The 20,272-nt window shown below is 44.0% G+C and overlaps 1 protein-coding gene across 1 annotated transcript in view; it reads right to left on the bottom strand.

The window, feature by feature from the left end:
* LOC126558402 (sorbitol dehydrogenase-like) overlaps window positions 1-19,966 on the bottom strand; it is a 286,926-nt gene extending 266,960 nt beyond the window's left edge. Inside the window, exon 1 of the mRNA XM_050214415.1 lies at window positions 19,955-19,966. The gene's annotated coding sequence lies outside the window, so the exon portion shown is untranslated. The remainder of the gene's footprint in view (window positions 1-19,954) is intronic.
* Window positions 19,967-20,272: the final 306 nt, after the last annotated feature.

Here is a 20,272-nt window from a genome sequence, read left to right as displayed (position 1 = left end):
AATCCTTCATTTTCAAATTTTACTTTGTTGAACTCTAATACGATTTGGAGTTCAAAGATATCTTTCCACTACTTGTCAACTTTGCCACTTTTTTCTCGTTTTATTATAGAAGCTTAGAGTACCTAAGACTACATTCGCCTCTCGCTCTGTCTACAAAAATTGGTTTAAGTGGTAATTAGTGGTTTAGTGCAAAACTACTGCGGACATGGATCTATTATTGTATAAAACTATTGCGATTTTAGCTGATAACATGTTAAAACTCTACATTTCAACAAAATAAATTTCTGACGCGTATAAATCGTAATCAGGCGATTCTGATGCAGTTTTTTGGGTGATAGGATTGTAGTAAAATCTGTGTCTAATTAGCAGATGGCTAGGTGTGTCGCGTAACCATGGCATTTGGTTAGGAGGTGGCGGATGGTGGTGTCAACACCACCGAACCAGCAGAGTCTGGAATACTGGATTTATCGAGGTTGTTCGAGTGGGTCCGGTAGGTGTTCCTACTCGTGCGATAGGACTTGTTGATTATGGCTGGATTCAGGATCTTCCCATGGTGCGATGATATGCTTGTTTGAGCGGTTTTGGGGTCGCGGCGAAACAGGATGTGGTGTTTTTCGGCAGAACGAAGCTTACCTCTGTTGACCAGACGATGGGCTTTCTCGTTTCCGCGAATTTCGAAATGACCCGAAATCCAGCAAAAAACGATTGACGGAAAGGCAGAGATGGCGTCGAGGTGCTGAATGTGGGGATGTTTGGAGGAAACCGTGTTCCAGGGCGTCAACTTTGCAATTGATTGACATATTTCAGAACACGAACAGCGATTACTTAATGATTCATTTTTTCAACTAAAAATAGCCACGTGCCTGCCTTAACCCCAAGGTTTTCATCAACTTGCAAAAACGACTGACGTACTACAGGGAAAACGCTACTGACGCTCTCCCTTCTGTTTTGCGAATATTTTATTTGGAATCAGTAAAATTAGCATCATTTTCATCATGCCGTTACACCTTCTGCGTGGGCTTGCTGGTTGCCCTCGTAGCTCATTCCCGCTCGGCGCTGTGTAGAAAGCATTAGGCAGGCAAACGCGATCGTTTTTCGAAAGTATCATGATCCGTTATTTGTTTTTCTAAACTCTAAATCGTTTCCCTGTAAGCTGTAGAATTAACTCACCTTTATCATCCCGCCGGGCCGACGTTCGAGAATGCGTCCACAGGGCGTTCGGGGAAGGAAAGCTCATTACCTTCGATTGATTTACTGGCTCAGAGGATTTGGGGCCGCTCGTCGACACGTGATGGCGCGCGACCTATCGTGAAATTGGTATGCAAAGAAATTGAATTGAGCGAGTGTTCACTCGCTGCTTCGCACACATACAGATACACGAAAACGAGGAGAGAAAAAAAAGAAGAGTAAATCGTTCGGCGATGTAAGCCCGCAGGCATCAAATGTGTAAATTTGCGAAGATTTCAGCTTTGAGTGGTTTTTGTGACGAAAAATAAACAATCGATTACCGCACGGTTCATTTGCTGCCCGGAGGTGGCGTAGCAACACACACACACACACACACACGCGCGCACACAAGGACTACACAAGGACGGTGGTGATGCTGCACACGATAAAGTACAAACAATTATGTGGCTTACCAGGAGCCTTAAAGGAGCTTCCCGTTCGCTGGGTGAGAAGACGCACCGAGCGCAGACTTATGTACTCACGACACCCTCCAAACGTGCCTTTACTGATGGAAAGTGCATAAATTTGTTCCGCGTGCGGTGCTTGCCACCGTACTGGCATTTCCCGGGCAGGAACCGACGTACACCGTCACCGCCAGCCAGCCCAGGGTGTACGTAAATTTTCGGTTTCGCTTGCGCCGGCATAAATTAAGGCACTGGTTTGCCCCTGTTGGCTGCCCTTACCGCTATCCGACAGTTGTGCTTTGAGCCTCGCAACACTCCCAACAATACGCAGGAAAGGAATGGAATGGCTGTGAGAAAGGATGGCCGTGGGGATGATAAACACTTTCGCGTATCGGGCGGGGTCGAACACTCAAGCGACCGTCGTCGTGGGCGCCGATGAGAGTACAGCATTTCGCCAAAAGGATCAGCCTTCCAAGTCTGGTTGAAGGCATCGGGTTGTGCGATGTGCTGCTGGCACGAAGAGCAAAACAAAAAAAGCGCACGGAAATCAATAAAACCCGGCAATAAAATCAGACATATATTTATTTCCAACCAAAGTGGGATTATTTGCTCGCTCGGGTGGATGATTTTGGGACCTCCCCCCCCCCCCGGACGCGTGGATCCAGTGCACGAAAGCAATTTGTCCATCCGGCACTGTGGAGGGATCGCTGTGGCAGTATGCTGCTGCTGGCTGTGACGAGGACTTTTGCTTCTCGATTACTACGAGTCGCGGATCTTTGCGGCTGTGCATTTCTTCATTTCCTACCCAGGCGATCTTTCATCCCCACTCGGGGGAAAAGGGTCCCGTGTATGCGTGTGTGTGTTTCACTACTGTGGTGTGCGAATTTAGCAGCTTGTAGCCTGCGGAAGCCGGTTTGTGCCTGGCCGTAGGAGCGGATACGGATCGTGCTTCAAACCAAAGGCAGTGATCATCATCGCGCACGATGATGCTTTTCGACGATGCGAAACGAAGCACGATTTAGTGCGGAATAGATGCAGAGTGGTCTGCGTGGTGTGTGCGTGTGTGAGAAGGGGTGAGATGGGGGATGATAAATACAATGTTATTGTTTGCTCGCACTGACAGTGCCGTTTGTTAGCAAAGTGCACGAGCATGTTTCCTGGGTATGACAAGAGCGCACGGCGTAGCATTGAGCGCAGTGCTGGGGATTGAGGTTTAATTGGTGTGCAAGGGAAGCAGGAAAGCAGTGGAAGAGCTTGGAGGGAGACGGTCTTACAACGATGAAGAGCATTCGGGTAAATTTCCGTCCCGAGTTGGAAAAGGATTATCATACGGGGAATCAATTTATCAGCAACAAGACGGAAACTCCCAAGCCTTTGATTTGTGTTTGTTTTGCAGTTTTCGAACAGTTGTGCCAGAGGAATGGTGGAACGGATGTATAATTGCTATAAGTTTTAAACAAATGTGATTAGTTCTATCATTGCTTCAATGGTTAATAATTATTGTAAAAATCGACGATATAACATTTTTCAATTCATAATAAGTCAAATATGAAATCCCTTGAGGAATTAAAATATGAAGAAAATAAAAAAATCTTTTTCTGACAAATTATGTTTCAGCAAATGAGAGAATTTAAAAATTGCATAAATTGTACAAAATCCCACGACTAATATGCTATTAAATCCTACCTGAATGCCTTTTAAATTCTGCCCAAATCGTCTTAAACTTGACTAATAATCTCGCATAAAGTCAAAAAGCGTGTACGATTATTACTCAGCTCTTGACGAATTATTTAATGTTCTTTCAAGTTACCCATTCAACCATCAAAAGTAGAAGCATTCCCAGCGTTGTATGTGTACAGATTTGCTCTAATAAGCCATAAGTCGTAAGACTTTACATGGCAAGGACTACCCACCTTCATAGATAAGCAGCTTAAATTAATACTTTATCTATAAATATCGGTTAAACAATACGGAGAAAAGCTGTGCTATTTCAATGGTAAACCAACGCTTGGTTAACATTTAAACAAACTTCAACTCATCCAACGTTGTAACTTAAAGCAACGTACCACGTTCAACCTTTGCCAAACGCCATCCAACAGTGTCTCCATAATATGGTCCAACGCAAATAAACAAAACAAGCAAAAACTTTTTGTGAATCCATGAAATATTTTTCTATCATTTCGCTGCTCCATCATCACTAAAGGTGGGGGCAAAAACAAAGCAAAAAGAAGCTTTATTTTTCTCGTACGGTTGAGATTTTGACTGACAATTTCACGGTGGGCATTTATAGAACAAGTGGAACAAGTGGTTTCTTCGATCCGCCATCCGTGCCGAGGTAAGGAAGCTGTTGAACGAGCAGCAATTCAGCAACGCAACAGCCCAATTGCCCTTTGGGAGTTTTTGTTATGTTTGATTGCTTCGTGAAATTGTGAAAAATTGGACCAGTCTGTCGTAGGAGACGCGGGTGAAAAAGCGTTACCAGTAGTTGCTGTTTCTACGTCCGTTCAGTCTGGCCGATCAACCTGTCGGAATCAGGCGGCACATGTTAGTCAGATAGCCACGGTTGAAACAGTGGAAAATAAGAAAATAAATTAAGTTGAGAAAGGGACAAAAAACGCAAAAAGCTTGCGATGATTTGAGGAGGGAAAAGTTTTGCTCCGGCTTCCTTTTTGTTTCTTCTAGCTGAGACAATGCTTTTCTGATTTGCAATTGGTGCAAGATTCGGCGAAGTGATTACCGTCTTTGAAGAGGAATGTTTTCTTTTCCAATGTTTTGAAACTGTTTAAAGAATAACGAAGGCCTGTCCGAAGGCTTGGTCCTGAAACATGACTAGTTTATGGTAAGCAACATCTATCTGTTTAGACTCGTTGCACAGGTAGAGCAACAAATACGTGCCCTGGTACCCGTAAATAATCCGATCAACGATGCTCATATATCGATCATCATTGCGACTTATCGAGAAGTAGCAAGCAGGCCCTCGCAGCCATTCAGCATCCCGGATGATTAGTGAAATTGCCCACGTTGGAATGTCCCGCGATTAGTTTGAAGAATGCTGCCGGTTGACGCTTTCCGCTCGAGCCGATGTGAATAATAGTACTTGCCCGCCGTTGAATTATGAACGCACTCAATCACGGGCCAAATTATTTGTCACGGCAAAATTACTCAGCCCACATCCGGTTCCACCCGGTGACACCCCACCAACCAAACAGGCACCGATCAGATAAGGGCACTAGCCGAACCGAACCGGATAAGGTGTTATTATTATTTCCTCACCTCGGTCTTTCACGCCTTCGTAACGAGTGTATATTGTGTTGCCGCTTTTTTGTGTGTTTGTTTCCGTTTTTTTTGTTGTTGCTTTTGTCTTCTCTAACCTCCTCCGTGGCGTGCTTATATTGGATTTCTTTATTTGATTAATATGTGATATGTCTGCGCCACGGTTACAGCTTCTGCATCCGGAACGAATCGGTCGCAAACGGGCCGGGATTGCTCCATCGCACGCAAAAGCTTTCGGCTGTTATTAATTGTTTTTCCCACGAACCTCGTACGTCGGGCGGGATGGTTGTGTTGGTAGCTGGCCGTTTTGTCCCATTTTCTTCGCAAAACAGTCATTTCGATTCCGAGTAGACGGTTGAGGGCAGGCCACGTTTCGTGCTTCCAGCGGCAGAAGATACTGTAGTTTGGGGAAGAAAATGATATATCAACAAAATACCTACGGATTTCTTGAGGGCAGCAATGTTGATCCGCATGGTCGCGTTGCTCTGGGTGTTCTGGCGCACACTGTGCCTTGTGTTATGTGATAACGATGTGATGTGGATGTGGGTTTTATTCGCCATCCTAAGCAGGGGTGGATTGAATGTTCGCGCGCACGTGTGTGTGTGTTTGTGTTCTGCCCTGAAGGCTGCGAAAGATGATAGAGTTTTCATTGAATGTACTTTTGTTTCGTTTACGTAGCGTGTTTGTAGGCTAATTTTTTATCTGAATAGAGTTTGAAGGAGAAGTCAGCTTATCTCACTGACTAGGGGCAGTACAGGTGTGAGTTAAATAATCAATAAACTGCAAAATCAATCTCTTTTGTATCTTATAACCGTTATTATAAACTGGTCACAGCTATGACAGACCCTTGTTAATATTTTTAATCACTTTAACCTTACGAAAATCTCCACTAGTTGCATCCGAGCTTAACATAAACTGACTGAAGACAATCTACAACACCTCGAATGTAGCAGGACTTTATTTCGTAACGATGTTTAAGAAATGATTTGCTCTACTCTGTCGTCTTGCTAATGACATGCGTTTTCGTTCTGTTGAGTATCATCAAGATGATAAATCGGTGTACGGCTCAACATTACATGAAAGTTTACGTTAAAGCGAATGCATGCTGAAATCTTCGTGAAATCACTTGCAAACAGAATTCTGTATTTGCCTTGATCTTGGTGGAACCTGTGCAATGTGCAATGTATTTTCTCACGAGCGATTGCTTGGTACAGTGAATGAAAGTTGTTTAAGCATATACAAATTTGATGAAGTTATTCTAAATTGCTATGAGAATTCGGAAAAGTATTAACGAAGTATTGCCATATTAAATTGTAAAGATTTATCATATTTAAATAGAGATTGATTAAGCTGGAAAACTTATTTAAACAGAAACTGTTCTAAAATTTTTTATAACTTCTTTTGAAACAAGGCCAGGCAAATAGCTAAACCGGGTGTTCGATTCCTTCCAGAGTTCTGAGTGTCCCCCAAGGTAAGCACTCCAACCTCCAACATTTATTCTTCTTCTTTTTGGCTTAACTATTCTTCTAGGTAATGCCGGCCATCTAATGGCTCACTAGACTTGTTGATACGCCGTAACTGGATACACAGTCCAACATGTGTGTGAGGGATATTCCTACTGAATATCTAAAGCCGCCTGGCCCATTTGCACCGCTGATATGTATCAAGAGTCGCCCAAGGTAAGGCCTCAATGTCTTCAACCTTCCAGTAAGAAAGTTTTTCATGTAGAACCTTTAGAGTGCCTGGACAGTCAAATATTGGAAAGAGTTTTTTTTTTCGTGCAGCTACTACCATATAATGATTATAATACACCTAGAAAAGTACTTCAGTTCAATCGGGCATCGATCGATTATTTGGTGATTTAGCAAACAAAAACTCAACTTGCACTGACCGAAACGTCTGCCACTGTTTCGAAGAGTTCTGGGAACGCGTTTGTTTCGTTAAGCTAGCACACATTACACACACACACCACCATCGCTAACCCTGTGGATGATGAGTGCATCTTCTGTTTGTACATTGCATGCGTGTGGTTTTCACACACCCGCCGTGTCTTAAGGCTTCTCATTTTCATCTGCATGGTGGAATTAATTTGTAAAAGCAGGATATGATTACTTCCCTGCTCGGTCGCTTGGGTTTTGTAGGTGAAAATCGTAAGTTGCACGATGGCAAATCTTCATGTGCCGAGCGTACGATTCGCTTGCAAGACACAGTGAATGGGTTGAATGGGAATACCGCCAAGACACATCGGTTGCGTGCTGGGTTGGGATTGAATGCTAGCCGATAATTCGACCCCAATCGACTTCCAGCACGGTGGAAGGTTATCCAAAAGCGGTATCTTTTGTATTCGCATTATTATCTCATCATCGTTAACACTATCATCATCATCATCAGCAGCAGCAGCAGCATCGTCATCTTCATGGGTGGCAGAATCAACATTTCGGTGATACTTCCTGCTCGTACATCCAGGCACACTGGCAAAGTAACATTGTCGTCATCACCATCAGTGGCATCTTCATTTGCAGGCCTCGTTAGGTTAGCATTAAAGAGCTACTAAGCCACCATAAAATGTCTACAAAGCTCGCTGCAGCCACCGCTTACAGCGTTCTGCACTGCCGGTGGCGAATGTAAAGATAGAAATTTAATAGTGCTAAAAGGTGAGTTTAAGAGGGGTGATTCCACCTGAGCGCTACCGTCATTGCTGGTGTGTCGGGTGGTCAGGTACGGGTACGGTTGTCGGTGTCGTGGTGTCCCTTTCAGGCGTCGGGTTAACTACTGAAGCAATCGTTCGAATGTTGCGGCTTGCCGCCATACCGTTAGATGCTGGGGTATCGCATTCAAGAGCCCACCGGAAGTGAAAGTAGATGTGCGGTAGTCAAACAAAATGAAGAGTGACGTAAACAGTGCTCTTTTTTTTGCGTCCCTGTTGCTTTGCACAAAACCTTCTCGCGCTGTATCCTTTTATAGTGACTCCATCCTGCTGGGAATGGCAGGACGTGTGTGTGTGTGTGTGTGTGCTCGTGCCAGTATACACGGAGGTTGTGTACCTTGCAATCAGCATTGACGATGATAATGGAGGGAAGAACAGACTGGGAGGAGGGTAGCAGCTGGTCTGCTATAAATCGGACAGAAGCATCAAGGACCAAATATCGGAACGGGAAGACACACGGCACGCGGTAGTAGCAGGATTGGTGATTCTCGGGGCTGGTAAAAAGTTGTTTGTTGAGTAAATTTTCACAACTCTCATTGCCATTTTACCGCCTCCCCCGGTTTCGTGCTGCCGCGTTTTAGAGACCGAGCGAAACAAGTGCGATGAAGTCAATGGCAAAAGGGTGTCAGCCATCTGGTGGCATCGAAAACCGTTCAACCGTCCAACCTCCTGGCGGCAACCGACCGTGGAATGTTTGTTAAAGCTTTCCACCTACGGTGCCAGACGGAAGCGGAAGTGTGTGTTGCTGTGGGTGTGTTCGGGAAAGCTTTCCGGGCAATTTTTGTTTGCCCTGTTGTTGGTTAGCGTGTTGTTCTGCTGCTCTTTTTTTTTTTGAGCCTCCCCCGGATAGCTGGCGGACAGAGTGAAATAAACCTGCCAAACGGTATGAAATGCTGGCTCTTCGTGCCAGTTTGTAGAGCGTGACAGGTTCTGCTTCTTCTCCTGGTACCGGTGGGCACCGGAGATAGCGCGTACTTTGCGTATTTTTGCTCTGCCGGCACAGGAACTGGGCGATGCATGGGCGATTGCTTTTTTCCTTCTTACTTTCCATTATAGACGGGGCATCGGATTTGGAGTTCACTTTTGGAAAGCACCTGGAAGCCACGGGTAGTCCGCTTCCTTGCTGATGAATTTGTCATGTTTATTGTGGTGGATTTTTGTGCGGTGTGTGGCGTTACGATTAGAATGGAAATCGTGAGAGCTGAGAGTTTTGTGGGTGCATAACCAAGCCATGGAAGATTCACGTTTGTTGCAAAGTTGTTATCGGTTGTCCATGATTGACATGGGTGTATAATTCTTTGAACCTGCACCATCGTGATCAAGACAGAGGCTCGATTCGAAAGAATTGTTTGATGCATACGGCTATATTATTCCATTTTTTATGGAAAACTTAAGATTCAGATATAAAACCAACACAACAAAACCGCGGTTAAACTTCAATCTGGATCGTTTCCTTGTATCAGAAATTCTAGCGAGGAAAACTTAGCGACTAGTTAAGATTGATCCAATCAAGATTTACAACAAAATTTGTATCGTATTGAATTTCGTTATGTCTGACAGGGGCTAAGGACCGCCTCAATGATGTAAATTGCTCAGCAAAATTTGACGAAGATTGTTTAGACCAATTTTTAACTACCATAAAGTTGAAATCTCTCTCGGATACTGCTTTTCCTTCGCATACGCTTGTCAAAATTGAAGTTCCTTCAATTCAAGCAAAGGTAAATGATGGATGGATGGATAATTTGATACTGTTTGATACTATATGAGTTTTGCTGATAACTACACAGCTACGAGCGTTTTATGTTTCCCTTCCAAACTGTCTGCACACGTCCACTTTTTTATGCAAGATCCTACAAGACGAATCTTTCACTGCTGCTGAATGAATACACCGGTGTCTTACACACGTGAAAACTTCTCCGAAATGCTCCACTGCAAGCCGGTTCGACACCTTACATTGTTGTACCGCAGCAACGCTCTGTAAGGCAAGCAGGATCTTTGAAGGAAATTTTGAATGACGTGATTTTTTTCTTCTTCCAACTTTCCTTTTTGTTTTAAGTGTAGTGAAACTTACACTCCACTGGCGAGGTAGCAAAAAAAAGGGGAAAAGCACCGAAAAGTACGGCGTAAGGATTTGTTAAACAGGCTAAGAGTGTCCCGGCCGGAAAGGGATGGTGCAAAAGTTCCAAAATGTTTACGTACAAAAACTCGATCCCTTCTGTTGATCTTTTGTCGTAAGTTTAACGAACGCAGCTGAAAATGTTTCCCGAGCGAAGCGAAACTTTTTTTTTTATTTTTTTTTTTTGCAAACAGATCAATGGGAAACAGGAGGCGTCAGTGGATCAGGACGTTGCAATGGGAGAAGAAGTGGGAAAAAACTGTGTCTTCGAATCTCCGGATGTATGTCGCATTGGTGAATTACTTGTGTGGCAAAGTTTATGTTTCCGGCCAGTGGCATCAATTGGTTTCGTCTCCATTCTCACAAGTCTCAAGTCGTATCGTGGAGCCAGTTTCCGTGATTCTTTGACAAACTTCACCTTCAGGCACGGGCACAATTCATCCGCCACGAGTGTAATATTACGTTCATTATGGAGTTTTTGAAATGGAAATACGGTGATGTACTGCGATTCGTTGATTGGTGGTGAACTTTAGATTGATGGCCCTCGGCCTTCGGAAGTGATGGGCCCGGCAAAAGCCCGGGTCGAAGTCATTTAGCTTTGGATTTCACATATGTCAGTTTAATGAGTGTGTCCGGGGTTTTGGTCCGTATAGGCCCATCCCAAACTACTTCCGCGCGAGGAGAAGGTGGTTTTTGGGGTCTTAACCGAACCTCACCCTGCTTTCGTACTTTCATCGCTTTTGTTCTCCGGCGTCCCATTTGATAACCCACTCCAACCGGACCGGATATGGATAGCAGATGGGGGTGGATACGGGGCACCAATACAAATACAAACACACACACACGCAAGCCGGGTCTGGGCCGGTATTCAAGCATCGCGTGTGCCCAAGATACGAGTGATGAAATTATACTCACCATGATTCATTCATGTGCCATCAATTAAATTACCGCCCCCTGGACGAGTTTGCTTACAGTGAAGTTGGTGGCGTTGGCACGCTGGAGGCCAACACCAAACAGACGGAATTTTGCTCGCGGAAACACACCCCACCCAAATCATGGTTCCGTTCACGGGGCCCCCCACCGTTTGGCGATCATTTGAGCGAGTGGGCGACGGAGGGTAGGAATTTAAGGCATCATCCCCCCCACACCGTCCGGAATGGGTGGAGGTTTTCCTCGATGGAAATGGCAGAATGTGCGCCGCATGTATGCGTTAATCGCTTGATTTAAATTTAATCTAAAACACGCGCACATCACAGATCCCGGCCCAGTAAGCGCACGTGTGTGTGTGTGTGCGTGTGTGCATGTGTAATGGCGCGGTCATTCGGGTTTTGTCAGCATGTATGTATGCTATGCGCGCGCGACGTGGGGTGGGTGTAGCTGCGGGTTCCGGGTTTGTGGCAGTTTCTGCGGTGGTTAACGACCTTCAGTTATCCCTTTATCTTTACCGGAACGTACCAACGCGCCCTCGGGAAGTGTGGTATCATTAAAATATAATTAATAGTTTTGGAAGATTTACCGTAACGCCGCGTTACCTGCTTACCTGTGGGTGTGTGTGTGTGTGTCGGGGGCACCCTTTTGTTCGCACGGTTGCAGATTGTGTGCATGTGTGAAGATAATGAAATGCGTTGAAAAGCGTCGGAAAAACTGGGACGATGCGGCAGTTGGGGATTTTTTAATCCCGGGAAAAAAATTCGATGTAACACTATGTTAATAGAAAGTTCAGCAGAAAAAGAAATAGCATTGTTCTAAATTTATTGCTCATGCTTTGTTATTGTAAATTTATGATATAAGTTGAAGCGTAAACAAATAATTTATTCAAAGATTAAAAATTCATCTATTGATTCTCAGCGTTAATTCAAAACAATCAACATTGTGGCATGAGTCCAAGCCAATCTGAAAGTTGTGTGAGTTGAAATACTTAAATAGCAATTCACACTGTACTTGGATGTTAGGTTCCTTTCCGCCCGTGAGTATTACGACCCCTATATCATTGATTAAGAATACACGATTAGCTGTAGCATGTTTTTCGTCCTTCTTAACCTCTCACTTATGTCACGCAAGGCGTTCCGGCTTTTTTGTTGTACTCATATCCTGATTTTGCCCTGATTCAACATGTGCCTTCAGTAGAAAAAATGCTGTTGGTTGCACGAAAGGGTACGGTACGAAAAAGTGATGACTTTGCCTCGGTCGACGATTCACCCGGTGTTTTGCCCTTTAGTGTGTGTGTGTTTTTCTGGGTGGTAATCAGTTAATTTGCTAATCATTTATTGAAGGTTCACACCATTTATAATGCCACCTTGGCAGCCCGTTACCGCACGTCACCATACCCGTTCCTGCATGCCAGCGTGTCGTCTGCCCAAAATGAGACACTGCACCCTCCGGTGTAACTAATGTTATCTGATCGATCAGTCCGGTACGGTACTGCTGGTGATGGTTTGGTGCTGCTCACGGTGAAGAAGTGTTTTATCGCTTCGGAACGATCTCTCGCTAAGCAAACACGCAGCACAGGGAATTTGTGAGAAGGGCACCGACCCTCACGGATGATGGTGGTCATGGTTCCTTCTTGATCTGTGCTGTGGTTTAATTTGGTAGCGTGAATGGAAAATCGTGCGCTCACCACTGACTGGTTATTCTTAAAGTCAAAATGATTCGATTACATTGCTGTATGAGACACATTTTTAAATTTATCTAGCTCATACGTTAACCTGTTTCGAGAAGTTAGACACTGGAGCTGACTTCTCTTCTTTTGTTTCCTAAGTGGTACTTGATTTGGCAAGCTTCTAGAAGCAAATATCGTATCACCTTCAGTTCCTCGTAGGATGGCACTAGCGCTATTAGAACTATTAGAACAAGTACCTTCATGTTGAAGAATTCGACATGCAGCGCCCTTCCTGTGGAATCCTCGGGGCAGATCTCCGTGCAAATCGGGCGTTGTGTGAGTGCAGTGACGTACGAGACGTTTGGGCGCGGGATGCAGGCAGGGACATAAATTATTTGCTGACTCAATGACCGGGACCAGCATGGGAAAGCGGTACTGGATCATTGGGAATGAACGTCGTACCCACTTGAGAAACGTTTTGCAGTGTGAACAAGGGGACGAACTTTGCCATATAGATGCTGCTGCTGCTGCTGCTGCTGTCTGCCTGCAAGTGATGCTGGTGGTATGCCTTGAAGAGAGTTTAGCATTACACACGCACGTTCACATAAGAAAAATGTGAAAGTTTTGTAAGAGGGCTGTGTTTCTGTTTGCTTTATAATTATACGATTGTTTTCAGCGGTATTGAATGTTTCTAGTGGATGATGCTTTTGAAAGAAATGCAACGAGGTTTAAGTTACAGGTTTCACAGCGTTTCTGTTTCTTCTTACGAAATAAAACTTTGAGAGTTCTTAGCCTGGCATTTCTGCTTTTTCAAGAATTGAAATTACCCGTAGCTGGACAGTTAGTTCTGCGTTCGGAGAGGCGATTCAGGCGGGATTTGTAAGGCGATTCTTGACCGTACACTTTGAGAATTTAGCTGACAGCATTCAAACTTGTGAACCTTGAGTGTTTAAGCCAATGTCATATATAATTCTTAAAGTTCTACCACAACGACTGGGTTGTTTTTTTATGTATAAAACATAATACTTTTAAAATTCCTTGTGGGAGTTTCAGAAATTCAAAAAACAAGTTTAGCATAAATGCTGTTCATATTGTTCACATTCACGTTCACATTCAACTGTGCAATTTTTTTATGTTGGAATGGACCAAATGGAAAAAAATATAGAAATTCTTTACAACAGGCATTCAAAGAAGATAGTATTTTTTCATTTTTCAATAATTAAGTGGGCTTCAATCCAGGACTTGTGCGACTGTTGCGAACAGTTGGCGAACGATCCTCCTCCCGTATCCTTGTGAATGGAAACCTTTCTCCGCCGTTTCCCATACGCTGCTCTGTCTGATAGGACGATCCTTTATCCAAGCTTCTGTTTGTCCTTTACCTTAATCCGCTCATCACCAGATTAGAAAGTATTTGTTGTGATCAAGATGGCCTGTTCAACGCATAAGCTGACGACATCTCGGTGGTGACAATCTCCCTTCCCAAACTCGAGGAGGTGAAAACAACGATAGAAGCGTTTGGCAGAACCGCTGGGGCGAAGCTGAACGTGGAAAAAACAACGGCACTGGACATAGGACACATCACACCAACAACCACCCCGATGCATGTTCCGTGGCTGCGGAATGTAGAAAGATTGTGCCTGCTTGGTTTGCGCCTGCGCCTATTGTACACTAACAATATACGGAAGGCCATGGGGCATAACTGGTAAAACGTATTCCAACAGTTCCGTCATTTGGTCAGATTACATCGTGTTAGAGACCTCAATTTGGCGCAAAAGGTGGTGCTTTTAAACTCCCTGTGCTCTAGGGTGTCTAGTGCTTGGAGCATACTGATACAGGCTATGAAAGCCATTGTTCCAAACCACAACCTCAACTTCCCTTCCCTCCGCTTACCTTTTTTAAGTCACATTAGCGTAAGTAAGAGGATTTCTATCTTACGTTTGTTTGCAAACTACATCATCCACATTGTTGAAAAACATAAAGCTGTGATAGATGAAAATATCCCTAAGTGTTCTTTGTAAAACCTGTACATCGTCTCTACATGTACCCTAATTTTCTTTTGTAAACTAGTTTTTAAGTTGTTGAAAAGCAAAAAAAATTGTACAAAATACACACTTATAAAGTGCTTTCTTGCATTCGCGTTCTTTTCCTTCTTGTCTTAACGACTTAATAGGTCACGTCAGCCATCGAATGGCTTACTAGACATATTGATACCACGTAGTCTGTCTTTATTTTGGTACATATTTTCACTTTATGTCCGGGAAATTGAGTTGTTAATAATATTTATTAGCAAAACTGAAAAAATGACTACATCTGTCTAGCATTCAGATTCATTGAAAAAGAATTTTGTACTGCAAACAGTTAACTGCAGAACAAACCATTTACTCGGAAATACTGTTGCACAATATTTATAATTTATTTGATTTTCAACTGAATTTATTGCCTAGCTACCTATGTCTCTGGTTCATTGTGACTAACTGCAGTGTCTCTACACCACTTTCCGCTCCATTTACCATTTTGGCCTTAACCGATATGTTGTGATCTTTTCGACGGTAGTAATTAAAGCTTTCGACAGATAATTGCATGTTACTGTGCGCATTAATAGCGATACGCCTACAGACCGTACCGTGCCCCCAGTGCGTAAACATTACTCTTAGCAGCATCACTCGATTGACCTTACTCGATACATGATCGGCTTATAAATAGCACATCATACCGCCCCATGGTCTCTCTTTTATCCTTTAAGGGCAATTAATACGACCGGTACGTGGTCCGGAACCTGGTGCTGCGTGTGGCGCTTCCGTACGGACCGCTTGCTTACCGTTCCTTTCGTTAGTTGCGTTAGATTAGATGATGGTAGCGTGTAGGCGAATGCAATGCCATCGAAACAACACTCCGGCAACTATGGAAATGACCCGATCAATGGGTATTGAACGTTGAGTGAGGTATGGCTCCACTTTTGCTTGTAATACGACAGACCCAGATTCATGTAGGTTTCGAAAGAGAAGGGAGGATGAATCTCTTGCAGCATCCAAATAAAACACCCAGCGAAGCAACACTTGTTGCGATGGTCAAAAAATTCTTATTAGGGTTTGCAATTAATTGGTTTGATTAATTTCATTAGCGCACACTGCTCAACGCTCCACATTCTGGGTCCGATCGAGCGCGCGAGTCTCGAGACATGATACAATCTGTTCAATTTGTGTCTATTAATTCGATTCTGACTTATTTTACAATCTGTCTTAATAAAGGGAAGGGCGTGATTTTTCGCAACATTTTTTCCCGCCGTGATTTTAGGCCGTTTTGTGTACGTACGGGCGTGTAATTAAACAATCAATGAACTGATGGGTGCGCTGGGTGGCGTTGTTTAAATATCATCACAATTAATGTTGATTGGCAGCGGAGTTTGAGCAATACATTGGAGCTGTTGGGGAGAATGCACACAGGGAGAAGAAACGAACGTAAGTCTCTACGCAACAGCTAACAAGAATATTGATTTGACACTAGTTTTTCCCACAGTGCCGTTTGGGGAGTTTGTTTGTTTACCTTGGCCACTTCTTAAGCGTGCACGTGGGGCACTGTTTATTGCTGTAAAGCTTAAACGTTCCCCTTTCGCACATTTTATGAGTGTATGTTTGTGTGTGTGTGTCAGAAAAGGGAAACAGAAAGGGTTTTGTGTCCCGTAACGTATTTACTCGGTCCGATGCAACGCTTACAACGGCATCCCGGGTACTCGAAGGACTTGCAGTGTGCGTAGTGTGTCGTTCTAGTGGTGCAAAGTACTTTGCACCAGTGATATTGAGCTAACGCACAGCACAGCCGGAAACACCCCACGTAAGGGTTGCTGGTGAAAAGCTTTCCCGCCCCTCGATCGAGCTGTAGTGCGTGTGCACTACAGTAGTCCGACGATGAATAACGCACGCAGTAACTGAAGCAAGCGACCCTTGTGCGCTGGCAGCTCATCCATCTCGAAAATACACCTTTTTATGCAGCTGTAGTCGTTCCCTTCCCTAAAGAGGGGGATAATAGTTCAAAAGGTTTGTTGAAATTTGCATTTCGTTAGCATACTTTTAGCACAGCAGCTTCGTTTGCGTCCTGTCCTTACCGTGCTCGGATGCGATTCTCTTATCAGACAAAGATCTTTAAAAAAAAAAATGATGGGGCGGGTATGTTGCTACCCCAATCCAATGGGGAAACAGCATGCCAGCACAGATACAGTATGAGCTTTTTTTCCTTTTTTCTTTCTCTCTCTCTCTCTCCCCTGTTGCTTCAACCCTAGCTCATCGTTTCTTCATTGCTTCAAGCGCTACTGTACCCGGTTGCGTTATGAAGAATCGATATCCATGAAGTGTGATGATCGTCCGTACAAGCATTCATTATAGTTCTACATTCGAAGGGCAGACTGGATTCTCTGCTCATGACGCACACTGGGACCATTGGGAAAAGGTGTGCGTGCGTGTGTGTGTGTGTGTGTGTGTGTGTGTGTGTGTGTGTGTATGTTTTGTATCGAACATGGCCTCTACAAACAGCGTTTTTCCAATATGATGGAATCAGAAAGTAGATCAGCTTTGCCGGTACGTCCCGGTTCAAGTGTTCGTTTATCCGTATGTTTAGTGCTTTCGGGTATCCCGTGCGAATTTCCTGCCTTTTATCCCAGCGGAGCTTTGACCCCTGCTGGGGTAAATCCTTTCGGGAGTTTGGAAGAAAGCGTAGCATGGGGAAAAAAAGGGTTCAAATGTAGACAGAATCGACCGCTCGAACTAACAACAATCCTTTAAGAAAAAAAAAAACTGATGTCGAACGGTATCTGCGATCTGTGAGTGGACATCATCCCGATCCCTTTGTAGCAGTAACCCATTTACAAGTGCCGAATGTCCTGTCTCAGTGGGAGGAAACGGGGTGGACGAGTGGGTGGAGGGAACTCAATTTTGATGCGGTCACTTACGGCTCGATACGATTACCGGAGGAAGTTCGCAGCAGCAGCAGTAACTGGGCCGGGGTTGTGAATGTGTGCGCTCGATATGTTTTTGGCACTGTTGGCTCAGCGTCCATGCGTTATAACATCTCGGCCCGATGCCTATCGGTAGGTCAAATTTCAAAGGATACAGTATTGCATATTTTACGAAAGTTTATCTGTCTCTTTTTTTTCCCCCCTTCCCCTGCCTACCCCAACGACGACGGTACTTATGGAAATCGGATGCGTGTAGGCGGACCCCGAGTGCGATTATGTTTGTTTTCCGCATCAGCCCGAAAGCTTTGGCTAACGAGTGCCCTGAGAATGATGGGTTTGCACCAATGGATGGAAATTTGCATGACAATTTTTTCGCCAGCTTCTTTCGCTTTTCACTGTCCACGGCCCAGCAGTATCTATATCCTTCATCGAGGGTGCGTCCGGTGGTGCGAGATTTGTGGAATTTTTCGGTCTGGGGGATTTTTTTTTTTTTTTGGTTACATCTTGCTTGGTACATTTATTTGGTTAGTCCTTCGATGTCACTTTAACGCTCAGTTTCGGTTTTACGGATACGGAATGTAAATATTGGCCTTCGGTTATACGGCGCTTAAGCATCCGGTTTCCGAGGATGGCGGAGGAGAGCGATACGATGGGAAGGGATGGCAACTCGGGAAGGGCCGGTTATGGCGAAGATGTAATTAAAAAACGTGAAGTGTACCAAAATCAAACCCACAAAACCGCAACCAAGCTGACCAAGCTAATAACTTTGGCGGGAAGCTGGTAATTGCCCGACTTTTGGCAGGTTTTTACTGCCATTAAATGAAAAGCAAAATAGGGGACAGTTTGGTCAGCAAGAATGAGACATGGTTGGCACAGGCCTTGGGTTGGTAGCAGAAGTTGGTAAAAATGAGTTTTAAAAAGGGTGTAAACGATCTTAAGTATTTATTGAAGTGTCCCGACTTTTGTTTGCTTAGGTCTAATGTCCGCTTAAGATTAGGGTGAGGATGCAGGTGGACGGAAGTACGGGACGAGATAAAAGAGATTGTAATTTATTGAGTTTCGTGGTTACGGAGTATCTGTTTCAAAGGAAGATTTTTGTAAATGCTATTTCGCTGCCTCGTAAAATTGCCAGAAAGAGTAATTTGTTTTTAATTTTATGTACAACGGTCTGTATTTAAAATTATCCACTTCACGGTTTAAGACAAGTGAAAAATTCTCAATTTAATTTTTATAAAAACATGATAAGACATAGAAATATTTTCTGATTTGGAATTTATTTTTTTTCATATTTTGCTTGCTTTCTTATCAATTTTAACCTTGTTAACATGTAATATACTGTTTAAAGTAAAATCAAGCCAAGAAAATTTCTGAAAGGCAAGCCAAAACTTTTTGAGCTTATATTGCCAAAGAAGCAGATATTCAAATCCAAATCCAAACGATATAAAATTGAAAATCGAATAATAATAATTGAAGTTAGGAATCTCCTCTGTTAGCTTACAAGTAAACAACAATAAAACAAGCAAAGAGTAAAACCATATGAAGACATAAATTCCGGAGCAAATCGTGTCAGCCGTATCCTGTATCATAAACAACGCCATGTTTTCACTTAATGACCCCCTGCCACGTAGCGTCCTTGTCGATTGCGCGTAAATTAAAACATATTCTTACTCCCAAACGTCAATGCTGCCGAGCTGGTAGGGGAAAAGTGTCACGGATTATTTATGCAGCAAAAAAACAGACTATCATCACAGCAAACGAAAGGGAGATTTCGCGGAAGGAATAAGCAACAAAAAACCCTCCCACCCATCCGGTAGGACACACAGTTCACTGCTCACCTTGTTAATGAGCCCAACGCTTATTTAGTTACGTGGCTGACAGTGGAGCTTGTGTCTTCCTTGTGCGCCACCCCCATCCCCTTGACGCGGTCGACCGCCATTTGCTTCTCATTTGACTGTTTTATTTCTTCATTTAGCACGGCGCAGAGCGAAGCGGAGAGCGAACAGAGCCGTAAAAAAGGTATTCATTTGCTATGTATGATGCCATCGCTTAATATTGGTCGATCGTGGAAACATAAAAGATGATTTCAGACGACGGATAATGTGCGCAAAACGGACCCAGCCACAGAACCGAAACCGAGAGGGGCAAATTTACCAGAAAAAAAAGCACATTAAAAATAATAATAAAAAATACAAGAGATGTTCATGGTTTAACTGGGAGTCACACATATATACACACGCGCTCGGGACGGGGTCGCTGGTGTTGGGACGTTGAAGCGGGGGTTGTTGTTGTTTTCTCGCATAATACGCGCGCGGTTCAGATATCGTTATTGTTCGCCAGCATATCCGCCACCGTCGACAAGCCGTCCGTCGAGTGTTCCCGTCTTTATTTCCTGCTAAAAATACATAAATCCCCTAAATGCTGAACAAAAGCATATGCGCAGGACGTCTGGCAGAAGGGGAGAGGGGGAGAGGTGGTGGTGTGGGACGGGTGCATTACGGAATCAAAGTGGACCAAAATGACGCTAAAGGAAACAGAAAACCAAAACCAGCAAACATCAAACGAAGAAGAGTCGGGGGTAGAAGCTTCGACGGGTTGGCGAGTGGTTGGCAGGAGCAGTGAATACTTAAAACGGTGATATGAGTCCGTCGCTTCGTTTTGTGGAAAATATTCCACCGAAAACGGTCACCCTTAGGCACCGAACGGCATGGGACAGAGAGAGAGAGAGAGAGAGAGAGAGAGAGAGAGAGAGAGAGAGAGAGAGAGAGAGAGAGAGGAAGAGAAAAGAAACAGCGTCACGCCGAATGCGAACATGACGAAACAGTGGGCACCGAATGGTAGAATGGTATTATAATATTTCATCATTTATATATCATTATATATGTGCCCATCATCATAAAAAAGCGGGTTAGCGGCTGTCGAGGTTGACACACCGCTACCACTTACCCACACCCCACCCAACGATATATTGCTAGATAGAAGATCGTCCAGACATAATGAT

The sequence above is a fragment of the Anopheles maculipalpis genome, chromosome 2RL (assembly GCF_943734695.1).
Source record: "Anopheles maculipalpis chromosome 2RL, idAnoMacuDA_375_x, whole genome shotgun sequence".
NCBI lineage: Eukaryota > Metazoa > Arthropoda > Insecta > Diptera > Culicidae > Anopheles > Anopheles maculipalpis.
This window is presented reverse-complemented; position numbering and strand designations above follow the sequence as displayed.